Raw genomic sequence first — 15,122 nt, 5'->3', positions numbered from 1 at the left:
AGATATCACTCTATTTTTAATGTTGTGTTTTTTTCCAATTATTTCTTTTCCATTCCCAATTTATCTTCCAATCTTTAAATCTCAGGTAAACCCAGTCTGATTAAATCAACCCCAATCTGAGGCTAAAATAAATATATCAGTCTTTCTGCTTGAGCAGAAACGCTGTGATTCAATCTGCGCGTACACAGAATAAATCTAAAAATATGTATTTCTGCTCATTTTCTGCTATTTCAAATTATCTGATTTATTTTCCCCTTTCCTTTTCATTTAAGTGCACGCGGCACTGCCTCGTAGTGAGAATGACAGTAGTAAAATAATTCGGGGGTTGCAGAGCATGGAAGTATTTATTTAATTCTATTCTGACTCTGCTTTAGATGGATTACCACGCTGAAGCTCCTGGACGGGGCTGATGGATCGCACCACACACTTAGTCCTTTAGCAGGCTTTGGCACCCAGCGAGGGACTGAAACAAATAAAAAGATTGTTACCTGATGGCGAGCTGTTAAGCTGCCCACTCCTAAAGGAAGAGCACATGCTTGCGCTGCATGTCTTCCTCTTTCTCTGCACTCCATTCAGGAAATGTCTTACCATTTTGGGATGATCAGATTTAATTCAATCTGTACTGAGGTTTTGTTTTTTGCTTTTTCTTTCTGTCTTTTTTTCCTCTTATAACCAAATGTCTAATATTTCTGGTGCTAATCTTAAACAGTGTGGCAAGAGCTGTGGTTCAGCTAATCCGTCATAAGATTCCTATCATGCACCGGGGCCCTCTTTTGCTATTAGAACTTATCTGATTGGAAAGCTAAACGTGCAGCTGCACATATATACTTTTAGTCAGCATCTGTGCTTTGCTTCTAATAGTGCTGTGCTCTACTAGAGTGTGGTGACTCTTCAAAAGTGCTAACACAGGGTCTTTATTATGCACTTTTGTTTCGCACAGAAGGTACTGATGCAGCTTATAAACAGCCACACGCATGCTTAGTATGTTCACTGAACTCTATTGTTATATGACTACAAGGATAAGGGAACTAAAATGTAGTCTGAACCATAAGTAGCTCCAGCATAATAATTGAATGCTTACACTGTTTTTGTAAAGGGAGCGCTTCATTCATAAAAGGATCTTCTTCAGGCTCCAGGGTGGATGTGCAAACCTTTTTACTCTTACTCTAGTTTTATTTATTTACTGCCCGAATGTGTGCGCACACTCATTCTTTTCCTGTAGGTATGACTAAGGCACAGAAACGCTAATAACCCCATGAAATCATTTTCTTATAACAAGCTTGTTCTGCTGGTGGGGAGCCAAACAGAAAAGGGAAGCAGACAAACGCTGTCACAGAGACTGATTGGCAGCCAGGAAGAAAGAGTCAGGGTCTTTTACTTTCTTTTTTCTTTTTTTTTTTTTGGAGGGAGAGCACCAGTGCACCTGATAAAATAAGCAATTCAGACACCCCGGGCTCATACTCATGTGCACACACATCGGTTTTCCATACTGAGGGAGGTAAAAGTTGCCAGTGCAGTGCTTAAAGTCTTTTTTACTCTCCTTTTTTCCCCTTTGTGCGTCATTAAGTGTGACATGTTTTATTAAGTCTTCACTCGTGCTACGAGTAATACCTCTTTTTTTTCAATCATTAACAGCAAGATTTTCCCACTTTCAGCCAGACCTTTCTCTCTCTCTTTTCTGTCTTTTTATAAGGTCACCTCAGAGTTAAATACAATCTGCAAAGTCATTCTGAGTTATGAAACAAGGGGATTGAGTTTCGCACTCTAAACGGGACCACAGAGAACTTAAATCAGTGTCATATTAAGATGATTCATCACATAAGTGGATGTGCAGCTATGTGACAGCGTGTCAGCGGTTGCGTGCCTTGTCGCACCAGCTGCGGAGGAGTTTCCGCTCAGTTCCACGCCGATGACCAGTCGGGAGCTATCTCGGCTCGTATCTGATGCGGAGCTCGCTTCTCTGGGAAAAGTGAGTCGATTCGGTCAGAACTCCATTCATGCCTGACAGCATGGCCGTACCCTGCTTTCGTTCTCCGCTCTCAAACGCCAAGCCAAACAGGCAAGATAAACTCATTGGCGGAGCACCCCGCCTCACTGCCTTTGCTTCTTCTCCTTCCACACAGCGAAAGCGGGGTGAGCGGTGCATTCTGGGACAGCCCCTGCGAGTTCAGCCAGGACAGGAAAAACAATGCGACTGTGTTGTTTGAAATGCGTAATTTGAAATAAATTCCCCTTGAATATTTTTCTTGCCCTACACTGTGCTGTTTCTTTTAATAAGCGTCTTTATTAAGAGGCTGCCTACGAGTCGTGGGTTAAGAAAGTGTCCGAATTTGGGCTGCAGTGGGTTAATTTCACAATGGATGAACACGTTGAACCGACGTTAGTGTTATATTTCATATTTCTGTCAGATCGCCGGATCAAAACGTGCCCTTCATCTTGTGCGAGTTCTTTCCAAGGGTCGCTTGTTTTAGTGTAAATATGAGCTCAAATTGACCTAATTTGGGAAATGTTACCCCCGTAGCCATGTAAACTCTGCGTCGGGTAGATCCACTGTTGCAGATAAAGTGGTCAGTGATTTGTGTTATTTCACTGGGGTGTTTTGAGTTTTGTTTTTTTCTTTCGTGCAGATTCAGAGTGGGGTGAACAGAATGGCTACTAGGTGCTGTGGTTTTTCAGTTATCATTAGTAAATCTCACACCTTTCTGCTGAAGCGGATCACAGCTGAGGTTTTCTCTCCTCTCACTTTAATGGCTGACTTCCACGGGCCTTGCTCGCTCCTTGGCGTTTGCTTTTCCTGGCAGGGCCAATCCCCGCTGCCCTGCTTCAGGGAGTTATTCAATTATAAATCTTCCACCCTTCTTTTGCTGCCTTTTCTCTCTCTCTCTCTTTCACCGGTCTTTGTGTTACCCAGCCAAGCCCAGTAAAACGCACTGCTCCGCTGGTACACCCCTCTCCAGTCTCGTGCCCAAGAATTTATTATGCTCAGGGTGGTGAAGCGGAGTGCGGTGTGTTTTTGGAAAAGGGACCCCCCCTCGAGCCTCAGTGCCAACAGATGACAGTGACATATAGCAGGAAAGCCACCCAGAAGGAGAATGATCTCACACCTCAGCCACGCGCTCACAGGGAGTGGGAGAAAATAAAGAGTAAAAGATCTACAGCTGGGGGTGGGTGAGTCGAGGGGGGTGGCGGGACAATAAAAATCAGAATGAGAAGAGGAAAGGATGGAGAAACACAGAGGTAGAAAAACAAACAGCAAGTGAACGATCCCTTGAAGCACAGACTTATTCAAATACTTTAGGTTACTTGCTAAACTCGGACGCTGTAGTTTAATAACTTCCAAATAAACCAAAGTATGTTAAACCTCTGAGATATTCTCTTCCTACCCTCAGACCTCGGCTTGTCTCCGTCAGCCAAAATCTGGAGGAAATGCACTGCCCCATTAGGCATCTTGAGAAAATCCACAGTTGCGTTCAGGATTATACAGTACATAGATCGTTCTTTTTCTTTTTTACCACATCTGTTCTCAAAAAAACCAAAAAAATCTGCAAAGCACTCGATCTGTGCTTCACTGGGTGGCACTCGGTCTTGGCCTTGCTCCCTCCTGTGCTGCTCTCAACCTTCCTGGTGCCCTTCTGTTCCCCAGCTGGCGGCCTCATGCCCTTGCCCTGCCCATGCAGCTTGGCATTACCCTCTCCAATGTTTTTTTTTTTTTGGTGTGTGTCTAAAGCAACACGTGCCGGCTTGGCGTCAGCGTGTGAGGTATGCGCTGCAGGTAGAAGTCAGCTTACCACGAGAAACGCTCACCCTTTACAGGCCTCAGATCAGTGTGATGTCACCCACAACAGCCCCTGAACCACTTACTGCACTAAATGAGAGCCATTAGCCGTACAAACAAAGACTTAAAGACTCGGTGTCATTTAATCAAAAAAAGGGAGCAGGAAGCACAATTAACATCAGGGCTAAGGTGTGTCAGAGAGGGGTCAGGTTATAACCGTGCAGGCTCATGTTACAGTCGCGCAGTCAGGGTCCCGGTGGTCGGTGTAAACCTAATGAGAGTCAGTAACCCCAACCTGGCTGCAGCCCGCCCGCTCCGTCTGATCTCCGTGGAAGACAAAGTGGTCTGCCTTCCACACCAGGCATCGCTATGAAGAGCAGGGTACGCTAGCCAGTTAATAGTTGGAAACCTCTCTTTCTCCCTCTCCGTCTGCTCTTTTTCTCTATACCGCTCTCCCCCATTACATTTGGTTTTTCCTCCCTTCAATAACGTCTGCAGTGGCATATTACAACTTGGAAATGGATTTTAAAAGGGAGTAGAAAAGGGTGCCAGAATGGGAAAAACATGGATTGGCTCAAGGGAAGCAGATTAAGTGGGCATGCCAAACCTCACGCTTTGTAAGAAACAAGAAAAAGACCCCCTTTTTACATTAATGCCCTGAGTTGAAGACCAACCGCATAGTGGAGGGAAATCAAAAATCCCACCCTCTTCGAAAGGGAGAATGAAAATTCCAGGCGGTGAATTGTCACCTCATATGGATCCTTTCCCCTTCGGTGTCGCTGGAGTGAATAAGGCTGTAAGGTGCCGTAAGGTGCTGTGAGGCTGTCAGTGTCATTGCTGCAGGTCTCTGTGTGCTCAGGGAACTGTAAAGCCAATTCACAGGCCTGCAAACATCCTGTAACAGCAACATAAATCCACTAATTCAGGCCTTTGTGTTTGGTAATGGATGTTGTGCCGTACTATGTAGATGTGATATGATAGGATTGATTGCTCTGAAGATCACTGAGGCTGCTTTCTAGCACCGCCCTGCCACCCAAACTGTCGGCCGACGAGCCGCTCATCCCATGTTGCCTCTGTTGGTGGTCCCTGGTGTAAGCTATATTTTCCCCTCACTTCTCTCTCTCTCCCTCGCTTTTTTATAGCTAACACAAAATTGTTCCTAATTCGCTGCTGCTAGAGGGGGGTAATTTGCGGCTTTTGGCTGAGTGTCGCAAGCCCCAAATTTGAAAAAGCTGCTGAGTTGAAGGCGTTCTGTGAAACGCGGTAGGAGCAACAGTAGGGAGAGGAGACAGAGAGGGCCTAAATTCAATCAGCTAAAAAGGGAAAAACAGCAAAAACATGATAATCCTCAAAAGGCTGAAGGCTGCTATGCAATAATAACTGTATGGTTATGTAAGCTGTAGCCACCAATAATTATGGCTCTTTTAATGAAATGACGACTTTAATGTCTCCTCTTTTATTCCAAGTTAATGCGATTTCCTTTTTGCTCATATTTTTTTGTCGTACTATCTTGGCTAAAAAACTGTAGCTCGTACTTCACTTGTGTTTATTTTGTCTTGTCTTAAATTCCTTTCAATTAAAAACAGCTACAGCTGATTCTCTGCTGCAAAAATGCTATCTATGAAAGCAGAAATGGTTGCTTCTTACTAATGGCAATTTAATGACGAGCCGTATTCTGGTTTAGCTCTGTATGATGGTCAGCAGGAAGCAGTTCAGTTTGGAGCACCTCAAGGACCTGTGATCAAGCCACTTTTATTTTCTCAGTAACAACAATTTTCTTCATTGCTATCCAAGCTCTCTGCAGCTGTGGCTCGTCTTACCAAGATGTACTTAATTAACTCAAAATCATTTTTAATATTTGGCAGTCTTAGGTTATTAAACTCTGACGAGCTTCCTCCAAGTTGACTTCTCTTCAGTCAGCCGAAGACAAGCCAACATAAATAGTTTCCTGTTATAATTAGACATTTAAATAGTTATTTGACTCAATAATTGTCTTTCTTTTATAAAATTTTGGCATGTTTGCTAGTATGTTTGTTAACATTTTTGTTCTTGGGTAAACGAAATGCACCATTCTCATTTGTCCAAGCTAAAGCTATCACCAGCAGCTAGCTAACTTAGCTTAAGGTAACGACTGCAAACAGTAAACTAAATCCCCAGTTTGTGTTTTAAATGTTTTTACATTCACTTAAGGAACACCATATGTAATATTTGGTGAGCTGACTTTTGTTACTATTGGATAAAGCAAACATATTTTCCCCTCTGTTTAAAATTGCTTTGCTAAGCTAATGTTGACATCTATTGTTTGTAAAAGCAACAGGGACTGTGATGATTTATTTGATTTGATTTGATTCCATCAGCACAGTACCAACACTTTTGGAATCCAGTTATTGCAAAGCACTGACATTTGTAACCAGTAAACTAATTAAGTGAATTAAGTGGCCGGCTTTATCAATATTTCATTTGGATCAATGGTACTTTTCAATATCAGAAGATGCTATAGTCGCATTTCTGCAAATGAGCAGCTTTGATAATTAAAAAAAAATAAATAGAAGTTATGATTTGAAAAAATTGTTTTGGTAAAGGTATTGATAAGCTAACAAAGATTTTGAGACAGCTAGCTAAAAATAATAACATAAAATAGCTTTTATCTCCAAGTTGTTCAATTTTAAAGCTGAAAGCAGATAAATGAAGAAAAAGCTAAAAGTAGTATATGGCTGAAAAAGATGCAAGTATTAAAATAAACAGCTGGGGGAAAAATATCCAGATTTGTCTAAACTGCTTAACAACTCTAAAAGAATAAATAAATAAAATATATTTTTTTATTCTGACCTACTGTCTACATGACGCTGGAAGGTCATGCAAACAGGAAGTACGAGTTTGGTTGGCCACTAGCTGTGTTGGTCACAGTGTCTGGATCTCTCTTTACACCCAGTGCTCTACTTTCCCAGAGCGAAGGGGGCTGAGAGCTCTTCCACGGCCTCGTCGACACAAGCGCCCTGAGAGGTGCTCATTCATTTTGATTAACAGGGCCTTCCTCGCTCTCATCCCGTCCTCGGTGGTTCGCGCTCTCCTTGGGGGAAAAAGCCCACATGGATGTTTTTCTTTTTTTATCCCACATGGTTTTTCACTTCCACAACAGCACGTCATTACCCGCGTGTTTAAACACTTAAGAACAGTTTAAAAAGGAGGGAGAGGAGGTGGCGGTAGAGGAGGAGGAGTGAAAAAACACTCACGAGCAATGAACAGTTCTACATTAACTCTGTATCACTCAAGGGAGCTGTAAAGGCTGCCCTGTAAGCGAAATGAAGTCAATAAATAAATGTGGCTGTTGTCAGATGTCTGGAACCGCTTGAGAGGGTTTCAGCAACAGGGCAGCCCACCATGTTGAAATGAAGGGTGATAAGTTTGGGCGGCCCCGCGGAATTAAACGCTACAACTTGCTGAGTGCCATTGACTAATGAGGGCGGGTTTGCCGCATGATAAATTCAAAAACAAGAGGAATGTTTGATCTGCAAGAAACCACAGTTTGTTGAAAGTCACAATGCCTGCTCAGCTCCGGGTGGGAAGAGAACACCATCACAAGACAGAGGAGGTTTATTATTTTATGCAGATCCCACATGAGCAGCCTCTGATAATGAAACTACTCCCCCAGAGGCCTGCTTTCACTACAGTCAATCAAAGCACATGTGACAACAAACAGAAGAAAGAGACAGGAACTGTCAGTGGACCGCTCCAGTTCATGACTTCATTGGATTCAAATATCTGTCAAAACGCCAACTTGCTGTGATGCGACTGCAACTCTTACTTGGCAGGCCGGCCGCGTAAGAGAAAATATAAAAGATGTGGAAAAGCAGTAGCAGCTGGACGAGTGTTTTGCCAAGTTAAAGCAATTGATCGCGAGGGTCCAAGGAAGAATGGGTGGGTGAGTGGGTGGGAGCATGGTTCAGAGGAAGCGGCAGGTGTGGGGAAGAGAAAACACAATCACATCTCAAGTCAAACAAATCCGTCTCCACTGATGGAGATGGATAGAGGGTCAGCATTCCAATCCTTGCTGGAGATCCCCACCGCGTAGCCCCGGGTCCTCGCTCTCACTGCTGCTGCTGCTGCTGCTGCCACTGGGCCAAACATCTGGACGGACGGGGAGAAAGGAAGTAACAAAGAGGAGTGGAGGGGAGAACGTTTTCCAGAGATGAGTGAAAAAGGTGGGATGAACTGAGGTCAGGAGGAGAGGTGAAAGGTGTTAGAGGAACAGGCTTGTTTATCTTGGGTACTCCCCGTGGAGGAGGGAGCCCACAAAAGTGAGCTTGTGTTGGTGGGGGAAAGTTCACACCCTTCTTGTGGCTGCCTTTTATTTCTCTTCATCTTCATCTGGTTCGCTTTGTCTCTTTGGAGCATTTTTCTATCATCATCTGGCCAGCTGAAGGTCAGAGGCTGCGGTAAATGGGGGTAACATTGTGTTTAATCCTTCACCCAACACTTCAGCCTCTTCTATCAGTCATCCTTCACAGTGCAGAAGCCTCTAACTGCCTGCTAAAAACTTTGCTCTTTTATTTATTTATTTTTTCTTTGTGTATTCCCCAGGAGTCCTATAAAAGCCTGTGCAGCTCTTGTTTTCTCTGCAAGTCGAAGGATGAACTAGAGCTCATAAAGAGAAAACTCAGAGGGCACACTGAGGTCCTGGGCTCTGTAAAAGGCGGGGGCAGCAGCTCTGGTGCTGGTATAGTGGCAGTGGAGAGAAATGTAGAGTTATATAGACACACACACACTCCACACCTTGGGAGCATTTGATCCCCGTGAACACTGCACGGCCCGGAGAGGACACGCTCTGTAAATTTTCCTCGCTCCTGCGTGCTGTGTTCTCTGTAACAGCAGCCTGAGCTTGTAAAAATAAAAAATAAAAACCACACACATGACAGGTGCCAAAGTCAGGAATGTAAAAAAAAAAGTGAATGATGAAATATTATCATGGTGCTTGCTTGTTATTTTTCTTTATTTTTTCTTGGTGTCGTGTACTTTGAGAGAAAGCGTGTGCCAAAGTATTAGCGTGTGTATTCCACGTGTATGCAGTGCTGGGATTTGTTACTTGTGACAGTTCTGGATAGAAAAATATATTTTTTATTTAGTATTATTAGCAAGAAATGGTTAAAATATCAACCTTATGATGAATTGTTATAAGTGATGGACACACTGTCCTATTGGATTATGAGTACTAATGCAGTATTTGGCATAATAATTGGTATGTTACTGTTTTATTTACCTCCGAGCTCATTTACCTATCCTGTTTTTCTTTCAGCTCTTTTATTAATTGTTCACATTTACACCAAAATCCAGTAATATTAGCTGTTTCAGTAGTTTATCTGTTACTTTTAGCCATTACCTTTTTATGTGCTAATGTCAGCTATTTAGCTATTGCTAATAGCTAACAGTTTTAACTTAGCTTAGCTGAACACTTTCAGCAGTTCCCCTGTTTACTTGATATCAGTCTCTTAAGTTTTATATTCTGAAGTTTTATTAATTTCATGCTTTTGCAATATGTAACATTTTCTCTCATCCTCTCTTAATTTTTAGCTAGCTATTACCGTTTATCCATTAGGCTACTCTTAGCTAACAGTGTATTCCCTGTTGACTTGCTGACCTGTTTTCTTGTGTTCTGCTGATCATATAAATCAGCATTATGCATATGTTTTAAACTATATAGTCCAAAAAATATTTTTGTGGGACTGAAAGGTTGTTCAGAATAAGTTTTACTAAACCTCTCAATTACACACTGTTGTGGACAACAAGTAGCCTAGCATAAAATCACATTTCCACTGTCCAAAGCCACCAAGCAAATATGTGAACAAATATATTAACCAAAATGTGCTTGTATGCCTGAGATTTCTTCTTCTAAATGTGCTTAGTTACATTCTGCTGCAGCTTGCATGTGTGTGTTTTTACTGCTGATGGCACAGTGGAGGATTTATTTGAACAGATGTGAACTCTCAGTACCAGAGTGACCTCAGGTCCTACTTGGCTACACTGCAGCTGATCTCTCTGCCCTGGAAAAATAACACTCAGTTTAACAGACTGACCTGTGGAGGAAAAAGCTCGCAAACACACTGTCTAATAAGTCGAGGAATAAGTCTACATTTCCTCTCACAAGTTAACTGAATCTCTCTGTAACCTTATCAGAGCGTGCCTTGCTGCAATGTGGAGTGCATATGTCAGGGCATGTCCTTGTCTTCTGTGAAATATCTCAGTTACAGTAACCAGACAGTACAGTAAAACCAGAAGTTATATTCCTTTCAAAGTCAGATATATGGCTCGGGATTTATACTCTCATTGACTGAAAATGGAGGGTTTTATACCAAATGCACTGCACATTAACAGCGTTGAGCATGAGTTAGAGGAGTCCAGAGGTTGCCGACAAGAGCCATAAAGGAAGTGAATTTATGTCTCAGAGTGATACAGGCGGGAGGTCAGAGGCAGAGTTAAGTGTGTAGGGTCGACAAGGATGAAGAGACAGCAATGTTTGGATAGAGGACAGGGGAGAGTGATTCTAATTTATACCCCACTAATTGGAAACAGCAGAGTCCTGCACCTGAATCGCATTTTCGGCCCTGTGGCCAGCGCTAGGCCTGGGGGACGTGGGAGGGCGATGAGGGCTTTGGGGGGGTGGAGGGATGGACTGGAGGTTAGGGTCAGTGTCAAAGGCAGCATTGTTGTTTCTATCCCTGCAGCCAGGACAGAGGTTTTGTGGTGTGTGCGTGCATGTGTGCAGATTTGGAAACGCAAGATGCCCGTGTCTGAGCAGAATTAGTGTGTGTATGTTTGAAATGTTCTGGGGGTCATGTTGTTGTGACAGTCTTGAAAACACACCACACACACACACTAACGAGGCCGGAGCCAGAGTGAGGACCACCCTGGTGCAACAGAGCGAGAGGAAGGAGGGGGGAAAATCAGCTTAATGTGTCATGGTTTCAATCTGACACGATCTAACATATGACATGGCTGGACTTCAGCAGTCTTAGCTTCCTAGTTAAATAAATATGACAGCCTCCTGAGGTAATTACCATGCTGTGACCAAGTTGAGTCATAGCATCCGTTAATTATGAGATGGGCCGTGTGATTACAATCCCTTTTTTTTTTGTTAAATCCATGCTGCGAGTGAGTTTCTGATGTCTGTAATATTTCAGTGAGTGATGGTGTATTCAGATGTTGGCTGTGACTGGGGTCTGGCATTGTGCTTAAAAGTGAAGTAATCTTGGAATTTAGATTGAAAAAACACTGACTTTGCTCGATGGGCTTCATATCGGCACGATCTGTTTGCACTGCTAAGCCACAAGTCAAATCCGGGCCTATGCCAGAGATTCCCACCCAAGGGCACTGGCGCTGTCCCACAAGAAGGTAGTTAAGTGAGGTCCATGAACTGTATATGAAAGGTGACGCCAACTGTGTGTTTGTGGACTCGAGATGAGCAGTTTGTCTGTGACTATCTTATTTCATTTCATTTTTTTTCAGGGGGTGGATCTGCCTGAGAAAAAGTAAAGAAACAATCCCTCATACTGAAGTGAGCTGTCAATCAAAAAGTAGCCAAAACTTAAAGAATCCTCTGTTTTATTATTTATTTTACTCTGAATGGAACCATAATTGATAAAATGAAATTCATAGTCACTGAAACTTGTAATTATTGCTTAAGACTACAAATTAATTTAGAAGGGCCATAAATAAGGTGAAAATTTAATTTTCTAATAGTTTTCTACACAATCTGCCACCAGAGGAGTCGCCCCCTACTGACCACTAGCAACAATGCAGGTTTAAGAGACTTCCACATTAGCTTCACTTTCATCTGTCTTTTCTACACATTCTGAGTATCTCAACTAATTTGGAAAAAATACAAAGTATGTAATAGATATTGATTAAAATATTCAGAGAGTCGATACATTTGAAACATTTGCTACATTTGAATTGCATGAAAATATGACTGAATTTGAATGAATTTGGCTTGTAGTGTAAAAACATTTTGAAAGCCCAAAAATAGCAGAAGAGCTCTACATAAATGCCAGTCTATTTAACAATATATATAACAGAGTGAAATGGGGCAAAATAAATTTGTCTAAATGAGCCCATTAGAGTAAGGTAGCTTGCGGTCGGAAAGGAGCACTCAGGTTTTTCTGCTGAAAAAAAAAAGGGGGTAACACGGGCTCTGAACTAGAGATTTATGCCTGTTTTTCTAACACTGCTGTGTGTCTTTGTGCGTGCGTGCTTATGTGAAAGCAACGCATCAATTCAGTGCTAAGTGACGAGCTGTCAGCTTTCACAAAAGGACAGACAAAGACCCCCTTAATACGAACGATGCACAGTGCAGATAAACACACATAAACCCCGAAAACCAAATTTCTTGAAAAAAAGGGGGAAGAAATGGCGGCTGGATTTAGACATATGGGGAACATATTGGTGGCGGAGATCTGATCACACGAGTTTCCTCTGAGGAGAAGAGAATACAACAGGATTTAGATGTGGTGGAGGCTGTTTTGTTTCCCTTTAAGTGTGTGTCAGTCGTCTGCCCTCCTTGAGGATGTGAGAGAAAACGTTTCTCTCTGCTTCATCGCTCCTCTTGATCGACAACTTGATAGCCTGCGCACATGACTGAGTGTGCGCAGGCCAGAAAGACACACGCGCACTCGTCCCACTGTAGTGGTTTGCAGAGAGACAGTTGTCCTATGATACTGCTTTTTTTTGTTCCTTCCACCTAGCATGTATTCTGTTGACTGAGCTCTGAGCGCACATCAAAGCCACCACAATCTGTCTGTTTCTCTCACGATTTGCCCCCCCACCACACCACGTCGATCTATGACTGAGCACAAACCATGCACAAACTAAAACACATTTGTATATGTGTATGGTACGGGAGGGACTCTGTATTTTCTTTGATCACTGTTCATCTGACATTGAATTAGTTCCTTTGTAGCGTTCAGAAACACGATCGATTTGTTATTTGACGTTGAAATCCTTGATTTTAAAATAGCCGCTCGTATTCTTTCCCTTTGACAGATCATGTTACTTTTTTGTGTTGAAAAGACACAGAACCAAAGTTAGTGCGTGCGGGGTATCCCCAGTTTTTTCCTCGCTGTCTTATCATTTCCACATTGATTCCACTGCCCTCTCTGGGCTGAAGTAAAGCCACTGCAGCTGCACATCTTAATCTTACTTTTCCCTTCATCCTGCCTGTCATGTTTACTCCCTGTTTCTCTCCCTCCTCTCTTCTGCAGGATGCATGGTTTCAAAGGGACCACAGAACAAATCAGAGGCCCATCCCTGCGCACCAATGGCCTGTCTCTCATTTCAGATGGAGATTGAAGGGCACGTCTGCTCCGGGGGCGCCCACCGCCCTGAGGGCCTCTGCGTCTCCCCTGCGTGAGAGCTGGACCGCTACACGCACCAAAAAACCCGTCGACCCCCGCAATCGGCTGTCTGGTGAGCTCAGTCGCTGGAAAAGCCCTAAAAAGCCTCGCCTACATCCCTTGTTAGCTCAAGGCCGTGTGTGAGTGGAGTGTGTTTTGGGTTTGGCGTCACTTTGAAAAGATATGACAATAAACGGGCCCTTGAGCAGGAGTTATTATGTGTTTGGCTGAGAAGCGGGAGCTCGTGTTGCCTCGACGGAAGCTGGATCTTTCCCAGCGTTGTTTTGAGGTGCTTTGGGTTTGTTAGTCATAGCTTACTGTAAAGTGCCTCCTGAGACGCTCCTATTTAGAGATTGTTTTGTGCGCCTCGACTCTGAAGTGGTATCACGGGCCAGCTCCCCTGGCTTTTTCCTGGCGGAGTATGTGTCAGGCTTGTATGCATCTGCAAAAAAAAACCCAACAAAAAACCTACAAAAAAACCCAACCGAGGCCACAGAAGATCAAATCCAGGTTTGGACGACGCATTGTATCAATGCGAGCTGTGGCTCCAATCTCCCAGAGTATCTGTCTCCAGCTCTGGTCTTTCTAGGCCTCCATTAAGCTCCTCTAGCTTTCATATGACACGCCGATACCCATCATAAGCTGCATGACAGCATATGGACCTGAGTGACATTTGATGTACGTGGCAGGAGCGAGTGCAGCTCCTCTTTGCGTCTCCCATTCATGTGGTGGAGGGAGGATTAAGACTTGATCCAATAGAGCAGAAGTGGAGGAGAACGAGCCGGGGTCAGATCTGCCTTGAATTAAGTCAGTGTTGCAGCAGGAATAATACAGTCACCTCCCCCAGAACCCAATAATACTACTGAAGGATAATGTGTGTGTGTGTGTGTGCTTGGCCTGTGCCGAGGCTGCGACCAAACCACAGGCTGGTGTCCTTTACAGAGAATAGGGGTCTCTGTTGACGGTTCAAACACAGCCCGCGGCCCCAGCTTCAAAAAGGCCCCCAATCATCGCACCCACTTACAGCCAACGGCGCATGTCACTTAATGTGGACCACACTATCCATCAATTATGGTGACGCTCAGGGGCCATCTAACACCCGCACCGCAGCTCCGCGTAGTGAGTTGTCTTCTTCTCTGACTGAAGCCCCCCTCCAACCCCTCCTGCAATCCTCAAAGCCCATCTGCTGCAGGAGGTGCAGCGTGAGGCCGCTAACTCCTCAGAGCTGTCACACCAGCAGAGCTCAGGCTTTTCTGCTTCTTTCATCCCGCGATGTTTCGCTCCCTAAAGCTCATCCTCCTGCAAACGTGGCCTCCTGCAGTGCGCTTTAATAGCTCACTTCACCCCTTTTCTCATTCTGATTGTCATCCTTTTTGCACCATTCCCGTCATGCCATAGATTCCCTTTGAAGTGTCCCAACAGTAGGCTTATCCGCACGCCTGTAAGACACACGAGCCCGTGACCTTACCCTCCTACTAGCTGTTTATCTGTCCCTTGGCAAGCGAACTGAGTCAAACTGGAACTCATTTATCGTCATCCGATTCTGACATGTTGCCACGGGGTATTAGTTAAGCCCCAGTGCCTTTTTGGCATCCAAGTGTCAGAACGTATGTTAAGGTTGTACGAGTGAAAATAAATGACTCAAATGTGGCGACCATATTGGGAAGTTCTCTTTTAACAGACGGATGCCGGCGGGGCGTACAAACCTGAACCAGACCGCACATCCGAGTCTCAGCCCTTTTCCTCTTTCTCCCGTCTCCAGTCGCTGTCTGCACAGGACATCTTCCTCTGTCACATCTGGAGGGGGGTGTGGGCGAAGAGGCTCGGGTCAGGCCGGAGGGGACGAGGGGTGGCTCTCGTTCCGGCCGATTCGCCGAGCTGTCCTCCCGCTCGAGTCAGCTGCTCGTACACGTGCAGAAGCTTTGGTGTGCATTCATGCGTGTGTGTGTGTCCATCAGAGCCCT

The 15,122-nt window shown here is 44.2% G+C and overlaps 1 long non-coding RNA gene across 4 annotated transcripts in view; it reads left to right on the top strand.

Annotated features, from left to right (window-relative positions):
• LOC113021272 (uncharacterized) overlaps positions 1–15,122 on the top strand; it is a 48,815-nt gene that overhangs the window by 29,028 nt on the left and 4,665 nt on the right. For 3 of the 4 annotated variants that reach the window (XR_003272272.1, XR_003272269.1, XR_003272271.1), the window contains one exon: positions 13,027–13,231. This is a non-coding gene — a long non-coding RNA (uncharacterized LOC113021272). Of the gene's footprint in view, positions 1–8,772; positions 9,012–13,026; positions 13,232–15,122 lie in introns of those variants that run through there. The other variant, XR_003272270.1, reaches the window with a different exon arrangement.

Source organism: Astatotilapia calliptera, chromosome 4 (genome assembly GCF_900246225.1).
Source record: "Astatotilapia calliptera chromosome 4, fAstCal1.2, whole genome shotgun sequence".
NCBI classification, from domain to species: domain Eukaryota; kingdom Metazoa; phylum Chordata; class Actinopteri; order Cichliformes; family Cichlidae; genus Astatotilapia; species Astatotilapia calliptera.
The sequence above is the reverse complement of the archived record's forward strand: the minus strand, read 5'-3'. Positions and strand labels throughout refer to the sequence as shown.